Genomic DNA, 16,161 nt, shown 5'->3' on the forward strand with positions numbered 1-16,161 from the left:
ACGTTTGTTTTTTTTCTGTAAAATGTACTTACTATGAAGCTCTTGTATCTAAGCATTTAAGGAGTACTTCAAAAGTACTTATATTTCATAATTATCTAGTGATAAGACATTTTAAATAGCGTAAGAATTCCAATGTTCTTTCAACATTAAGCATTATTTGATGATGAGCTGTTGCTAAGGGATGAGTGTTTTTTCTGGTAACGAATTGAAACGAAGTTAGCGTTTGTTTTTTTAGTAAAATTTGTGCACTGTGAAGCTCTTGTCTCTCAGCATTTAAGTAGTATTTCAAAAGAACTTATGCTTAATAAATAATTAGTGTAGATACGTTTTAAAATATTTGAAGAATTCCTAGATTTTTTCAACAATAGGCATTTGTTTACGAGCTGTTGCTAGGAGACGAGCATGTTTTCTGGTAACGAATTGAAACAACGTTAACGTTTGTTTTTTTTCTGTAAAATGTACGTACAGTGAAGCTCTTGTATCTAAGCATTTAAAGAGTACTTCAAAAGCACTTATATTTCATAATTATCTAGTGATAAGACATTTTAAAATAGCGTAAGAATTCCAATGTTCTTTCAACATTAAGCATTATTTGTTGATGAGCTGTTGCTAAGGGATGAGTGTTATTTCTGGTAACGAATTGAAACCAAGTTAACGTTTCCTTTTCTGGTAAAACTTAGACTGTGAAGCTCTTGTCTCTTAGCATTCAAGTAGTATTTCAAAAGAACTTATGCTTAAATAATTAGTGTAGACACGTTTTATAATAGTTGAAGAATTCCTAGATTTTTTCAAAATAGGCATTTGTTTAGGAGCTGTTGCTAGGAGACGAGCATGTTTTCTTATAACGAATTGAAAAAAGTGAACGTTTGTTTTTTTAAATTTACCTGCTGTAATCCTCTTGTCTCTCAGCACTTAAGAAATATTTCAAAAGCACTTATGCTTAATAAATAATTAGTGTTAACACGTTTATAATAGTTGAAGAATTCCTAGATTTTTTCAAAAATAGGCATTTGTTTAGGAGCTGTTGCTAGGAGACGAGCATTTTTTCTGGTAACGAACTGAAACAAAGTTAACGTTCGTTTTGTTTTTTTTAATTTACCTACTTGTGTCTAAGCATTAAAGGAGTACTTCAAAAGCACTTATATTTCATAACAATTAATTAGTGTAGACACGTATTAAAATAGTTGAAGAATTCATTGAAAAGATCCAAAAATGGTTGAGGCCTAATCATAACCAGTCCTCGTTAGTATAGTGGTAAGTATCCTAGCTTGTCACGTTGGAGACCGGGATTCAATTCCCCAACGGGGAGGATCTTCTTTTCAATTCCCCGACGGGAAGGTTCTTCTTTTCAATTCCCAGAGGGGGAGTTTCTTCTTTTCAGCTATATTCTAAAGAAACTTCTGAGGACATTGAAAAGCTCCAAAAATGGTTGAGGCCTAATCACAACCAGTCCTCGTTATTATAGTGGTAAGTTTCCCAGCTTGTCACGTTGGAGACCGTGGTTCAATTCCCCGACGGGGAGGTTCTTTTTTTCAGCTATCTTTTAATGAAGCTTCCGAGGACATTGAAAAGCTCCAAAAATGGATGAGGCCAAACCATAACCAGTCCTCGTTAGTATAGTGGTAAGTATCCCAGCTTGTCACGTTGGAGACCGGGGTTCAATTCCCCGACGGGGAGGATCTTCTTTTCAATTCCCAGAGGGGGAGTTTCTTCTTTTCAGCTATATTCTAAAGAAACTTCTGAGGACATTGAAAAGCTCCTGAAATGGTTGAGGCCTAATCACAACCAGTCCTCGTTATTATAGTGGTAAGTATCCCAGCTTGTCACGTTGGAGACCGTGGTTCAATTCCCCGACGGGGAGGTTCTTCTTTTGAATTCCCCGACGGGGAGGTTCTTTTTTTCAGCTATCTTTTAATGAAGCTTCCGAGGACATCGAAAAGCTCTAAAAAGGGATGATGGCAAAAGATAACCAGACCTCGTTAGTATAGTGGTAAGTATCCCAGCTTGTCACGTTGGAGACCGGGGTTCAATTCCCTGACGGGGAGGTTCTTCTTTTCAATTCCCAGAGGGGGAGGTTCTTCTTTTTAGCTATATTCTAAAGAAACTTCCGAGGACATTGAAAAGCTCCAAAAATGGTTGAGGCCTAATCACAACCAGTCCTCGTTATTATAGTGGTAAGTATCCCAGCTTGTCACTTGGAGACCGGGGTTCAATTCCCCGACGGGGAGGTCCTTTGTTCAGCTAGTTTTTAATACGTTCTGGTAACGAACTGAAACGAAGCTAACGTTTGTTTGTTTTTTGTAAAATTTCCCTACTGTAAAGCTCTTGTCTAAGCATTTAAGTAGTATTTCCAAAGAAGTGGTATTTCATAAATAATTACAGCATTCAGACATTTCAAAGTAGCGGGAGAATTCCTAGTTTTTTTTTTAACAATAGGCATTTGTTTACGAGCTGTTAATAGGAGACGAGCATGTTTTCTGGTAACGAATTGAAACGAAGTTTACGTTTCCTTTTCTTGTGAAATTTACGTACAGTGAAGCTCTTGTGTCTAAGAATTTAAGGAGTACTTCAAAAGCAATTATATTTTACAAATAGAATTCAAACGTTTCAAAAATCGGAAGAATTCCTAGTTTTTTCAACAATAGGTATTTGTTTACGAGCTGTTACTAGGAGACGAGCGTGTTTTCTGGTAACAAATTGAAACAAATTTAACGTTTGTTTTTTTTTGTAAAATTTACATACTGTAAACCTCTTGTCTCTTAGCAGTTAAGTGTATGTCAAAAGCACTTATATTTATAAATAATTACAATGTTCAGACATTTTAAAATAGTAGGGAATTCAATATGCTTTCAACAATAAAAATCATTTGTTGACGAGCTGTTGCTAAGGGACGAGCGTGTTTTTTGTAACGAATTGAAACAACGTTACAGTTTGTTTTTTTCTGTAAAATGTACGTACTATGAAGCTCTTGTATCTAAGCATTTAAGGAGTACTTCAAAAGCACTTATATTTCATAATTATCTAGTGATAAGACATTTTAAAATAGCGTAAGAATTCCAATGTTCTTTCAACATTAAGCATTATTTGATGATGAGCTGTTGCTAAGGGATGAGTGTTTTTTTCTGGTAACGAATTGAAACCAAGTTAGCGTTTGTTTTTTTAGTAAAATTTGTGCACTGTGAAGCTTGTCTCTCAGCATTTAAGTAGTATTTCAAAGAACTTATGCTTAATAAATAATTAGTGTAGATACGTTTTAAAATATTTGAAGAATTCCTAGATTTTTTCAACAATAGGCATTTGTTTACGAGCTGTTGCTAGGAGACGAGCATGTTTTCTGGTAACGAAGTGAAACAACGTTAACGTTTCCTTTTCTGGTAAAACTTAGACTGTGAAGCTCTTGTCTCTTAGCATTTAAGTAGTATTTCAAAAGAACTTATGCTTAAATAATTAGTGTAGACTCGTTTTATAATAGTTGAAGAATTCCTAGATTTTTTAAAAAATAGGCATTTGTTTAGGAGCTGTTGCTAGGAGACGAGCATGTTTTCTATAACTAATTGAAAAAAGTGAACGTTTGTTTTTTTAAATTTACCTGCTGTAATCCTCTTGTCTCTCAGCATTTAAGAAATATTTCAAAAGCACTTATGCTTAATAAATAATTAGTGTTAACACGTTTTATAATAGTTGAAGAATTCCTAGATTTTTTCAAAAATAGGCATTTGTTTAGGAGCTGTTGCTAGGAGACGAGCATTTTTCTGGTAACGAACTGAAACAAAGTTAACGTTCGTCTTGTTTTTTTTAATTTACCTACTTGTGTCTAAGCATTAAAGGAGTACTTCAAAAGCACTTATATTTCATAACAATTAATTAGTGTAGACACGTATTAAAATAGTTGAAGAATTCATTGAAAAGATCCAAAAATGGTTGAGGCCTAATCATAACCAGTCCTCATTATTATAGTGGTAAGTATCCCAGCTTGTCACTTTGGAGACCGGGGTTCAATTCCCCGACGGGGAGGTTCTTTTTTTCAGCTATCTTTTAATGAAGCTTCCGAGGACATTGAAAAGCTCCAAAAATGGATGAGGCCAAACCATAACCAGTCCTCGTTAGTATAGTGGTAAGTATCCCAGCTTGTCACGTTGGAGACCGGGTTCAATTCCCCAACGGGGAGGATCTTTTCAATTCCCCGACGGGAAGGTTCTTCTTTTCAATTCCCAGAGGGGGAGTTTCTTCTTTTCAGCTATATTCTAAAGAAACTTCTGAGGACATTGAAAAGCTCCAAAAATGGTTGAGGCCTAATCACAACCAGTCCTCGTTATTATAGTGGTAAGTTTCCCAGCTTGTCACGTTGGAGACCGTGGTTCAATTCCCCGACGGGGAGGTTCTTCTTTTCAATTCCCCGACGGGGAGGTTCTTTTTTTCAGCTATCTTTTAATGAAGCTTCCGAGGACATTGAAAAGCTCCAAAAATGGATGAGGCCAAACATAACCAGTCCTCGTTAGTATAGTGGTAAGTATCCCAGCTTGTCACGTTGGAGACCGGGTTCAATTCCCCGACGGGGAGGATCTTCTTTTCAATTCCCAGAGGGGGAGTTTCTACTTTTCAGCTATATTCTAAAGAAACTTCCGAGGACATTGAAAAGCTCCAAAAATGGTTGAGGCCTAATCATAACCAGTCCTCATTATTTATAGTGGTGAGTATCCCAGCTTGTCACGTTGGAGACCGTAGTTCAATTCCCGACGGGGAGGTTCTTTTTTCAGCTATCTTTTAAAGAAGCGTCCGAGGACATCGACAAGCTCCAAAAATGGATGAGGGCAAAAGATAACCAGTCCTCGTTAGTATAGTGGTAAGTATCCCAGCTTGTCACGTTGGAGACCGGGGTTCAATTCCCTGACGGGGAGGTCCTTTGTTCAGCTAGTTTTTAATACGTTCTGGTAACGAACTGAAACGAAGCTAACGTTTGTTTGTTTTTTGTAAAATTTCCCTACTGTAAAGCTCTTGTCTAAGCATTTAAGTAGTATTTCCAAAGAATTGGTATTTCATAAATAATTACAGCATTCAGACATTTCAAAGTAGTGGGAGAATTCCTAGTTTTTTTTTTTAACAATAGGCATTTGTTTAGGAGCTGTTAATAGGAGACGAGCATGTTTTCTGGTAACGAATTGAAACGAAGTTTACGTTTCCTTTTCTTGTGAAATTTACGTACAGTGAAGCTCTTGTGTCTAAGAATTTAAGGAGTACTTCAAAAGCAATTATATTTTACAAATAAGAGAATTCAAACGTTTCAAAAAATCGGAAGAATTCCTAGTTTTTTCAACAATAGGTATTTGTTTACGAGCTGTTACTAGGAGACGAGCGTGTTTTCTGGAACAAATTGAAACGAAGTTAACGTTTGTTTTTTTTGTAAAATTTACATACTGTAAACCTCTTGTCTCTTAGCAGTTAAGTGGTATGTCAAAAGCACTTATATTTTATAAATAATTACAATGTTCAGACATTTTAAAGTAGTAGGGAATTCCAATATGCTTTCAACAATAAAAATCATTTGTTGACGAGCTGTTGCTAAGGGACGAGCGTGTTTTTTGTAACGAATTGAAACAACGTTAACGTTTTGTTTTTTTTCTGTAAATTTTACGTACTATGAAGCTCTTGTATCTAAGCATTTAAGGAGTACTTCAAAAGTACTTATATTTCATAATTAACTAGTGATGAGACATTTGAAATAGCGTAAGAATTCCAATGTTCTTTCAACATTAAGCATTATTTGATGATGAGCTGTTGCTAAGGGACGAGCGTGTTTTCTTGTAACGAATTGAAACCAAGTTAACGTTTCCTTTTCTGGTAAAACTTAGACTGTGAAGCTCTTGTCTCTTAGCATTTAAGTAGTATTTCAAAAGAACTTATGCTTAATAAATAATTAGTGTAGACACGTTTTAAAATATTTGAAGAATTCCTAGATTTTTTTCAACAATAGGCATTTTGTTTAGGAGCTGTTGCTAGGAGACGAGCATGTTTTCTGGTAACGAATTGAAACAACGTTAACGTTTGTTTTTTTTTCTGTAAAATGTACGTACAGTGAAGCTCTTGTATCTAAGCATTTAAGGAGTACTTCAAAAGCATTATATTTCATAATTATCTAGTGATAAGAGATTTTAAAATAGCGAAGAATTCCAATGTTCTTTCAACATTAAGCATTATTTGTTGATGAGCTGTTGCTAAGGGATGAGTGTTATTTCTGGTAACGAATTGAAACCAAGTTAACGTTTCCTTTTCTGGTAAAACTTAGACTGTGAAGCTCTTGTCTCTTAGCATTCAAGTAGTATTTCAAAAGAACTATGCTTAAATAATTAGTGTAGACACGTTTATAATAGTTGAAGAATTCCTAGATTTTTTCAAAATAGCATTTGTTTAGGAGCTGTTGCTAGGAGACGAGCATGTTTCTTATAACGAATTGAAAAAAAGTGAACGTTTGTTTTTTTAAATTTACCTGCTGTAAACCTCGTCTCTCAGCACTTAAGAAATATTTCAAAAGCACTTATGCTTAATAATAATTAGTGTTAACACGTTTTATAATAGTTGAAGAATTCCTAGATTTTTTCAAAATAGGCATTTGTTTAGGAGCTGTTGCTAGGAGACGAGCATTTTTCTGGTAACGAACTGAAACAAAGTTAACGTTCGTCTTGTTTTTTTTAATTTACCTACTTGTGTCTAAGCATTAAAGGAGTACTTCAAAAGCACTTATATTTCATAACAATTATTAGTGTAGACACGTATAAAATAGTTGAAGAATTCATTGAAAAGATCCAAAAATGGTTGAGGCCTAATCATAACCAGTCCTCGTTATTATAGTGGTAAGTTTCCCAGCTTGTCACGTTGGAGACCGTGGTTCAATTCCCCGACGGGGAGGTTCTTCTTTTCAGCTATCTTTTAAAGAAGCGTCCGAGGACATCGAAAAGCTCCAAAAATGGATGAGGCCAAACCATAACCAGTCCTCGTTAGTATAGTGGTAAGTATCCTAGCTTGTCACGTTGGAGACCGGGATTCAATTCCCCAACGGGGAGGTTCTTCTTTTCAATTCCCCGACGGGAAGGTTCTTCTTTTCAATTCCAGAGGGGGAGTTTCTTCTTTTCAGCTATATTCTAAAGAAACTTCTGAGGACATTGAAAAGCTCCAAAAATGGTTGAGGCCTAATCACAACCAGTCCTCGTTATTATAGTGGTAAGTTTCCCGCTTGTCACGTTGGAGACCATGGTTCAATTCCCCGACGGGGAGGTTCTTCTTTTCAATTCCCCGACGGGGAGGTTCTTTTTTTCAGCTATCTTTTAATGAAGCTTCCGAGGACATTGAAAGCTCCAAAAATGGATGAGGCCAAACCATAACCAGTCCTCGTTAGTATAGTGGTAAGTATCCCAGCTTGTCACGTTGGAGACCGGGGTTCAATTCCCGACGGGGAGGATCTTCTTTTTCATTCCCAGAGGGGGAGTTCTACTTTTCAGCTATATTCTAAAGAAACTTCCGAGGACATTGAAAAGCTCCAAAAATGGTTGAGGCCTAATCATAACCAGTCCTCATTATTATAGTGGTGAGTATCCCAGCTTGTCACGTTGGAGACCGTAGTTCAATCCCGACGGGGAGGTTCTTTTTTTCAGCTAGTTTTTAAAGAAGCGTCCGAGGACATCGACAAGCTCCAAAAATGGATGAGGCCAAACCATAAACCAGTCCTCGTTAGTATAGTGGTAAGTATCCTAGCTTGTCACGTTGGAGACCGGGGTTCAATTCCCTGACGGGGAGGTCCTTTGTTCAGCTAGTTTTTAATACGTTCTGGTAACGAACTGAAACGAAGCTAACGTTTGTTTGTTTTTGTAAAATTTCCCTACTGTAAAGCTCTTGTCTAAGCATTTAAGTAGTATTTCCAAGAATTGGTATTTCATAAATAATTACAGCATTCAGACATTTCAAAGTAGCGGAGAATTCCTAGTTTTTTTTTTTAACAATAGGCATTTGTTTAGGAGCTGTTAATAGGAGACGAGCATGTTTTCTGGTAACGAATTGAAACGAAGTTTACGTTTCCTTTTCTTGTGAAATTTACGTACAGTGAAGCTCTTGTGTCTAAGAATTTAAGGAGTACTTCAAAAGCAATTATATTTTACAAATAAGAGATTCAAACGTTTCAAAAAATCGGAAGAATTCCTAGTTTTTTCAACAATAGGTATTTGTTTACGAGCTGTTACTAGGAGACGAGCGTGTTTTCTGGTAACAAATTGAAACGAAGTTAACGTTTGTTTTTTTTGTAAAATTTACATACTGTAAACCTCTTGTCTCTTAGCAGTTAAGTGGTATGTCAAAAGCACTTATAATTTTATAAATAATTACAATGTTCAGACATTTTAAATAGTAGGGAATTCCAATATGCTTTCAACAATAAAAATCATTTGTTGACGAGCTGTTGCTAAGGGACGAGCGTGTTTTTGTAACGAATTGAAACAACGTTAACGTTTGGTTTTTTTCTGTAAATTTTACGTACTATGAAGCTCTTGTATCTAAGCATTTAAGGAGTACTTCAAAAGTACTTATATTTCATAATTAACTAGTGATGAGACATTTTGAAATAGCGTAAGAATTCCAATGTTCTTTCAACATTAAGCATTATTTGATGATGAGCTGTTGCTAAGGGACGAGCGTGTTTTCTTGTAACGAATTGAAACCAAGTTAACGTTTCCTTTCTGGTAAAACTTAGACTGTGAAGCTCTTGTCTCTTAGCATTAAGTAGTATTTCAAAAGAACTTATGCTTAATAAATAATTAGTGTAGACACGTTTTAAAATATTTGAAGAATTCCTAGATTTTTTCAACAATAGGCATTTGTTTAGAGCTGTTGCTAGGAGACGAGCATGTTTTCTGTAACGAATTGAAACAACGTTAACGTTTGTTTTTTTTCTGTAAAATGTACGTACAGTGAAGCTCTTGTATCTAAGCATTTAAGGAGTACTTCAAAAGTACTTATATTTCATAATTAACTAGTGATGAGACATTTTGAAATAGCGTAAGAATTCCAATGTTCTTTCAACATTAAGCATTATTTGTTGATGAGCTGTTGCTAAGGGATGAGTGTTATTTCTGGTAACGAATTGAAACCAAGTTAACGTTTCCTTTTCTGGTAAAACTTAGACTGTGAAGCTCTTGTCTCTTAGCATTCAAGTAGTATTTCAAAAGAACTTATGCTTAAATAATTAGTGTAGACACGTTTTATAATAGTTGAAGAATTCCTAGATTTTTTCAAAAATAGGCATTTGTTTAGGATCTGTTGCTAGGAGACGAGCATGTTTTCTTATAACGAATTGAAAAAAAGTGAACGTTTGTTTTTTTAAATTTACCTGCTGTAAACCTCTTGTCTCTCAGCACTTAAGAAATATTTCAAAAGCACTTATGCTTAATAAATAGGTAGTGTTAACACGTTTTAAAATAGTTGAAGAATTCCTAGATTTTTTCAAAAATAGGCATTTGTTTAGGAGCTGTTGCTAGGAGACGAGCATTTTTTCTGGTAACGAACTGAAACAAAGTTAACGTTCGTTTTGTTTTTTTTAATTTACCTACTTGTGTCTAAGCATTAAAGGAGTACTTCAAAAGCACTTATATTTCATAACAATTAATTAGTGTAGACGTATTAAAATAGTTGAAGAATTCATTGAAAAGATCCAAAAATGGATGAGGCCAAATGATACCAGTCCTCGTTAGTATAGTGGTAAGTATCCCAGCTTGTGACGTTGGAGACCGGGGTTCAATTCCCAGACGGGGAGGATCTTCTTTTCAATTCCCCGACGGGGAGGTTCTTCTTTTCAGCTATATTCTAAAGAAACTTGTGAGGACATTGAAAAGCTCCAAAAATGGTTGAGGCCTAATCACAACCAGTCCTCGTTATTATAGTGGTAAGTATCCCAGCTTGTCACTTTGGAGACCGGGGTTCAATTCCCTGACGGGGAGGTCCTTTGTTCAGCTAGTTTTTAATACGTTCTGGTAACGAACTGAAACGAAGCTAACGTTTGTTTTTTTTTGTAAAATTTCCCTACTGTAAAGCTCTGTCTAAGCATTTAAGTAGTATTTTCAAAGAAGTGGTATTTCATAAATAATTACAGCATTCAGACATTTCAAAGTGGGAGAATTCCTAGTTTTTTTTTTTACAATAGGCATTTGTTTACGAGCTGTTAATAGGAGACGAGCATGTTTTTCTGGTAACGAATTGAAACGAAGTTTACGTTTCCTTTCTTGTGAAATTTACGTACAGTGAAGCTCTTGTGTCTAAGAATTTAAGGAGTACTTCAAAAGCAATTATATTTTACAAATAAGAGAATTCAAACGTTTCAAAAATCGGAAGAATTCCTAGTTTTTTCAACAATAGGTATTTGTTACGAGCTGTTACTAGGAGACGAGCATGTTTTTCTGGTAACGAATTGAAACAACGTTAACGTTTGTTTTTTTCTGTAAAATTTACGTACTGTGAAGCTCTTGTATTTAAGCATTTAAGGAGTACTTCAAAAGTACTTTATTTCATAATTAACTAGTGATGAGACATTTTAAAATAGCGTAAGAATTCCAATGTTCTTTCAACATTAAGCATTATTTGATGATGAGCTGTTGCTAAGGGATGAGTGTTTTTTTCTGGTAACGAATTGAAACGAAGTTAGCGTTTGTTTTTTAGTAAAATTTGTGCACTGTGAAGCTCTTGTCTCTCAGCATTTAAGTAGTATTTCAAAGAACTTATGCTTAATAAATAATTAGTGTAGATACGTTTTAAAATATTTGAAGAATTCCTAGATTTTTTTCAAATAGGCATTTGTTTACGAGCTGTTGCTAGGAGACGAGCATGTTTTCTTATAACGAATTGAAAAAGTGAACGTTTGTTTTTTTAAATTTACCTGCTGTAAACCTCTTGCCTCTCAGCACTTAAGAAATATTTCAAAAGCACTTATGCTTAATAAATAGGTAGTGTTAACACGTTTAAAAATAGTTGAAGAATTCCTAGATTTTTTCAACAATAGGCATTTGTTTATAAGCTGTTGCTAGGAGACGAGCGTGTTTTCTGGTAACGAATTGAAACAACGTCAACGTTTGTTTTTTTTCTGTAAAATGTACGTACTATGAAGCTCTTGTATCTAAGCATTTAAGGAGTACTTCAAAAGCACTTATATTTCATAATTATCTAGTGATAAGACATTTTAAAATAGCGTAAGAATTCCAATGTTCTTTCAACATTAAGCATTATTTGTTGATGAGCTGTTGCCAAGGGATGAGTGTTATTTCTGGTAACGAATTGAAACCAAGTTAACGTTTCCTTTTCTGGTAAAACTTAGACTGTGAAGCTCTTGTCTCTTAGCATTCAAGTAGTATTTCAAAAGAACTTATGCTTAAATAATTAGTGTAGATACGTTTTATAATAGTTGACGAATTCCTAGATTTTTTCAAAAATAGGCATTTGTTTAGGAGCTGTTGCTAGGAGACGAGCATTTTTTCTGGTAACGAACTGAAACAAAGTTAACATTCGTTTTGTTTTTTTTAATTTACCAAATTGTGTCTAAGCATTAAAGGAGTACTTCAAAAGCACTTATATTTCATAACAATTAATTAGTGTAGACACGTATTAAAATAGTTGAAGAATTCATTGAAAAGATCCAAAAATGGATGAGGCCAAATGATAACCAGTCCTCGTTAGTATAGTGGTAAGTATCCCAGCTTGTCACGTTGGATTCCGTAGTTCAATTCCCCGACGGGGAGGTCCTTTGTTCAGCTAGTTTTTAAAGAAGCGTCGGAGGACATCGACAAGCTCTAAAAATGGATGAGGCCAAACCATAACCAGTCCTCGTTAGTATAGTGGTAAGTATTCTAGCTTGTCACGTTGGAGACCGGGGTTCAATTCCCCGACGGGGAGGATCTTCTTTTCAATTCCCCGACGGGGAGGATCTTCTTTTCAATTCCCCGACGGGGAGGTTCTTCTTTTCAGCTATATTCTAAAGAAACTTCCGAGGACATTGAAAAGCTCCAAAAATGGTTGAGGCCTAATCATAACCAGTCCTCATTATTATAGTGGTAAGTATCCCAGCTTGTCACTTTGGAGACCGGGGTTCAATTCCCTGACGGGGAGGTCCTTTGTTCAGCTAGTTTTTAATACGTTCTGGTAACGAACTGAAACGAAGCTAACGTTTGTTTGTTTTTTGTAAAATTTCCCTACTGTAAAGCTCTTGTCTAAGCATTTAAGTAGTATTTCCAAAGAAGTGGTATTTCATAAATAATTACAGCATTCAGACATTTCAAAGTAGCGGGAGAATTCCTAGTTTTTTTTTAACAATAGGCATTTGTTTACGAGCTGTTAATAGGAGACGAGCATGTTTTCTGGTAACGAATTGAAACGAAGTTTACGTTTCCTTTTCTTGTGAAATTTACGTACAGTGAAGCTCTTGTGTCTAAGAATTTAAGGAGTACTTCAAAAGCAATTATATTTTACAAATAAGAGAATTCAAACGTTTCAAAAATCGGAAGAATTCCTAGTTTTTTCAACAATAGGTATTTGTTTACGAGCTGTTACTAGGAGACGAGCGTGTTTTCTGGTAACAAATTGAAACGAAGTTAACGTTTGGTTTTTTTGTAAAATTTATGTACTGTAAACCTCTTGTCTCTTAGCAGTTAAGTGGTATGTCAAAAGCACTTATATTTTATAAATAATTACAATGTTCAGACATTTTAAAATAGTAGGGAATTCCAATATGCTTTCAACAATAAGCATCATTTGTTGACGAGCTGTTGCTAAGGGACGAGCGTGTTTTCTTGTAACGAATTGAAACAAAGTTAACGTTTGTTTTTTTTTCTGTAAAATTTACATACTGTCAAGCTCTTGTATGTAAGCATTTAAGGAGTACTTCAAAAGCATTTATATTTCATAATTAACTAGTGATGAGACATTTTAAAATAGCGTAAGAATTCCAATGTTCTTTCAACATTAAGCATTATTTGATGATGAGCTGTTGCTAAGGGATGAGTGTTATTTCTGGTAACGAATTGAAACGAAGTTAACGTTTCCTTTTCTGGTAAAACTTAGACTGTGAAGCTCTTGTCTCTTAGCATTCAAGTAGTATTTCAAAAGAACTTATGCTTAATAAATAATTAGTGTAGATACGTTTTAAAATATTTGAAGAATTCCTAGATTTTTTCAACAATAGTCATTTGTTTACAAGCTGTTGCTAGGAGACGAGCATTTTTTCTTATAACGAATTGAAAAAAGTGAACGTTTGTTTTTTTAAATTTACCTGCTGTAAACCTCTTGTCTCTCAGCACTTAAGAAATATTTCAAAAGCACTTATGCTTAATAAATAGGTAGTGTTAACACGTTTTAAAATAGTTGAAGAATTCCTAGATTTTTTTCAAAAATAGGCATTTGTTTAGGAGCTGTTGCTAGGAGACGAGCATTTTTTCTGGTAATGAACTGAAACAAAGTTAACGTTCGTTTTGTTTTTTTTAATTTACCTACTTGTGTCTAAGCATTAAAGGAGTACTTCAAAAGCACTTATATTTCATAACAATTAATTAGTGTAGACACGTATTAAAATAGTTAAAGAATTCATTGAAAAGATCCAAAAATGGATGAGGCCAAATGATAACCAGTCCTCGTTAGTATAGTGGTAAGTTTCCCAGCTTGTCACGTTGGAGACCGGGGTTCAATTCCCCGACGGGGAGGTTCTTCTTTTCAGCTATCTTTTAAAGAAGCGTCCGAGGACATCGAAAAGCTCCAAAAATGGATGAGGCCAAACCATAACCAGTCCTCGTTAGTATAGTGGTAAGTATCCCAGCTTGTCACGTTGGAGACCGGGGTTCAGTTCCCCGACGGGGAGGTTCTTCTTTTCTATTCCCCGACGGGGAGTTTCTTCTTTTCAGCTATATTCTAAAGAAACTTCTGAGGACATTGAAAAGCTCCAAAAATGGTTGAGGCCTAATCACAACCAGTCCTCGTTATTATAGTGGTAAGTTTCCCAGCTTGTCACGTTGGAGACCGTGGTTCAATTCCCCGACGGGGAGGTCCTTTTTTTCAGCTATCTTTTAATGAAGCTTCCGAGGACATTGAAAAGCTTCAAAAATGGATGAGGCCAAACCATAACCAGTCCTCGTTAGTATAGTGGTAAGTATCCCAGCTGGTCATTTTGGAGACCGGGGTTCAATTCCCAGAGGGGGAGGTTCTTCTTTTCAGCTATATTCTAAAGAAACTTCCGAGGACATTGAAAAGCTCCAAAAATGGTTGAGGCCTAATCATAACCAGTCCTCATTATTATAGTGGTAAGTTTCCCAGCTTGTCACTTTGGAGACCGGGGTTCAATTCCCTGACGGGGAGGTCCTTTGTTCATCTAGTTTTTAATACGTTCTGGTAACGAACTGAAACGAAGCTAACGTTTGTTTGTTTGTTGTAAAATTTCCCTACTGTAAAGCTCTTGTCTAAGCATTTAAGTAGTATTTCCAAAGAAGTGGTATTTCATAAATAATTACAGCATTCAGACATTTCAATGTAGCGGGAGAATTCCTAGTTTTTTTTAACAATAGGCATTTGTTTACGAGCTGTTAATAGGAGACGAGCATGTTTTCTGGTAACGAATTGAAACGAAGTTTACGTTTCCTTTTCTTGTGAAATTTACGTACAGTGAAGCTCTTGTGTCTAAGAATTTAAGGAGTACTTCAAAAGCAATTATATTTTACAAATAAGAGAATTCAAACGTTTCAAAAAATCGGAAGAATTCCTAGTTTTTTCAACAATAGGTATTTGTTTACGAGCTGTTACTAGGAGACGAGCGTGTTTCTGGTAACAAATTGAAACAAAGTTAACGTTTGTTTTTTTGTAAAATTTACGTACTGTAAACCTCTTGTCTCTTAGCAGTTAAGTGGTATGTCAAAAGCACTTATATTTTATTAATAATTACAATGTTCAGACATTTTAAAATAGTAGGGAATTCCAATATGCTTTCAACAATAAGCATCATTTGTTGACGAGCTGTTGCTAAGGGACGAGCGTGTTTTTTGTAACGAATTGAAACAAAGTTAACGTTTGTTTTTTTTTCTGTAAATTTTACGTACTATGAAGCTCTTGTATTTAAGCATTTAAGGAGTACTTCAAAAGCACTTATATTTCATAATTAACTAGTGATGAGACATTTTAAAATAGCGTAAGAATTCCAATATTCTTTCAACATTAAGCATTATTTGATGATGAGCTGTTGCTAAGGGACGAGCGTGTTTTCTTGTAACGAATTGAAACCAAGTTAACGTTTCCTTTTCTGGTAAAACTTAGACTGTGAAGCTCTTGTATCTAAGCATTTAAGTAGTATTTCAAAAGCACTTATGCTTAATAAATAGGTAGTGTTAACACGTTTTAAAATAGTTGAAGAATTCCTAGATTTTTTCAAAAATAGGGATTTGTTTAGGAGCTGTTGCTAGGAGACGAGCATTTTTTCTGGTAACGAACTGAAACAAAGTTAACGTTCGTTTTGTTTTTTTTTATTTACCTACTTGTGTCTAAGCATTAAAGGAGTACTTCAAAAGCACTTATATTTCATAACAATTAATTAGTGTAGACAAGTATTAAAATAGTTGAAGAATTCATTGAAAAGATCCAAAAATGGATGAGGCCAAAAGATAACCAGTCCTCATTAGTATAATGGTAAGTTTCCCAGCTTGTCACGTTGGAGACCGTAGTTCAATTCCCCGACGGGGAGGATCTTTTTTTCAATTCCCCGACGGGGAGGTTCTATTTTTCAGCTATCTTTTAATGAAGCTTCCGAGGACATTGAAAAGATCCAAAAAGGGATGAGGCCAAATGATAACCAGTCCTCGTTAGTATAGTGGTAAGTATACCAGCTTGTCATGCTGGAATCCATGCATGTGAGAGATTGCTTGGAAATTTCTTCTTCTAATTCTTAGAAAGTTGATACAATACAAGAATGTGCCAGAAACTATTTATTGGTGAGCAGTAGCTTATATTTGGTTACTATTCACCATCATATTAAAATGTTAAGTCAAATTTTTAAAATGAGTTCACATTTTTATGTATATGTTCTGCAAGTCATTGCCTTCAGATGAAATGCGTCTAGGACACTGACATATTGAGGAGTTTTGTCAATGTCCTCGGAAGCTGCTT

General features: G+C 35.1%; 2 non-coding genes across 2 annotated transcripts; both read left to right on the forward strand.

Annotated features, from left to right (window-relative positions):
• The first annotated feature begins 1,605 nt into the window (after window positions 1-1,605).
• Window positions 1,606-1,677, forward strand: trnad-guc (transfer RNA aspartic acid (anticodon GUC)). The gene has a single exon. It is a non-coding gene; the product is annotated as a tRNA-Asp (tRNA).
• A 10,170-nt stretch (window positions 1,678-11,847) lies between these two features.
• On the forward strand, window positions 11,848-11,919 carry trnad-guc (transfer RNA aspartic acid (anticodon GUC)). Its single transcript has one exon. It is a non-coding gene; the product is annotated as a tRNA-Asp (tRNA).
• The last annotated feature ends 4,242 nt before the right edge of the window (window positions 11,920-16,161 follow it).

This window comes from Poeciliopsis prolifica, unplaced genomic scaffold (assembly GCF_027474105.1).
Source record: "Poeciliopsis prolifica strain line A6 unplaced genomic scaffold, Auburn_PproV2 SCAFFOLD053, whole genome shotgun sequence".
NCBI classification, from domain to species: Eukaryota; Metazoa; Chordata; class Actinopteri; order Cyprinodontiformes; family Poeciliidae; genus Poeciliopsis; species Poeciliopsis prolifica.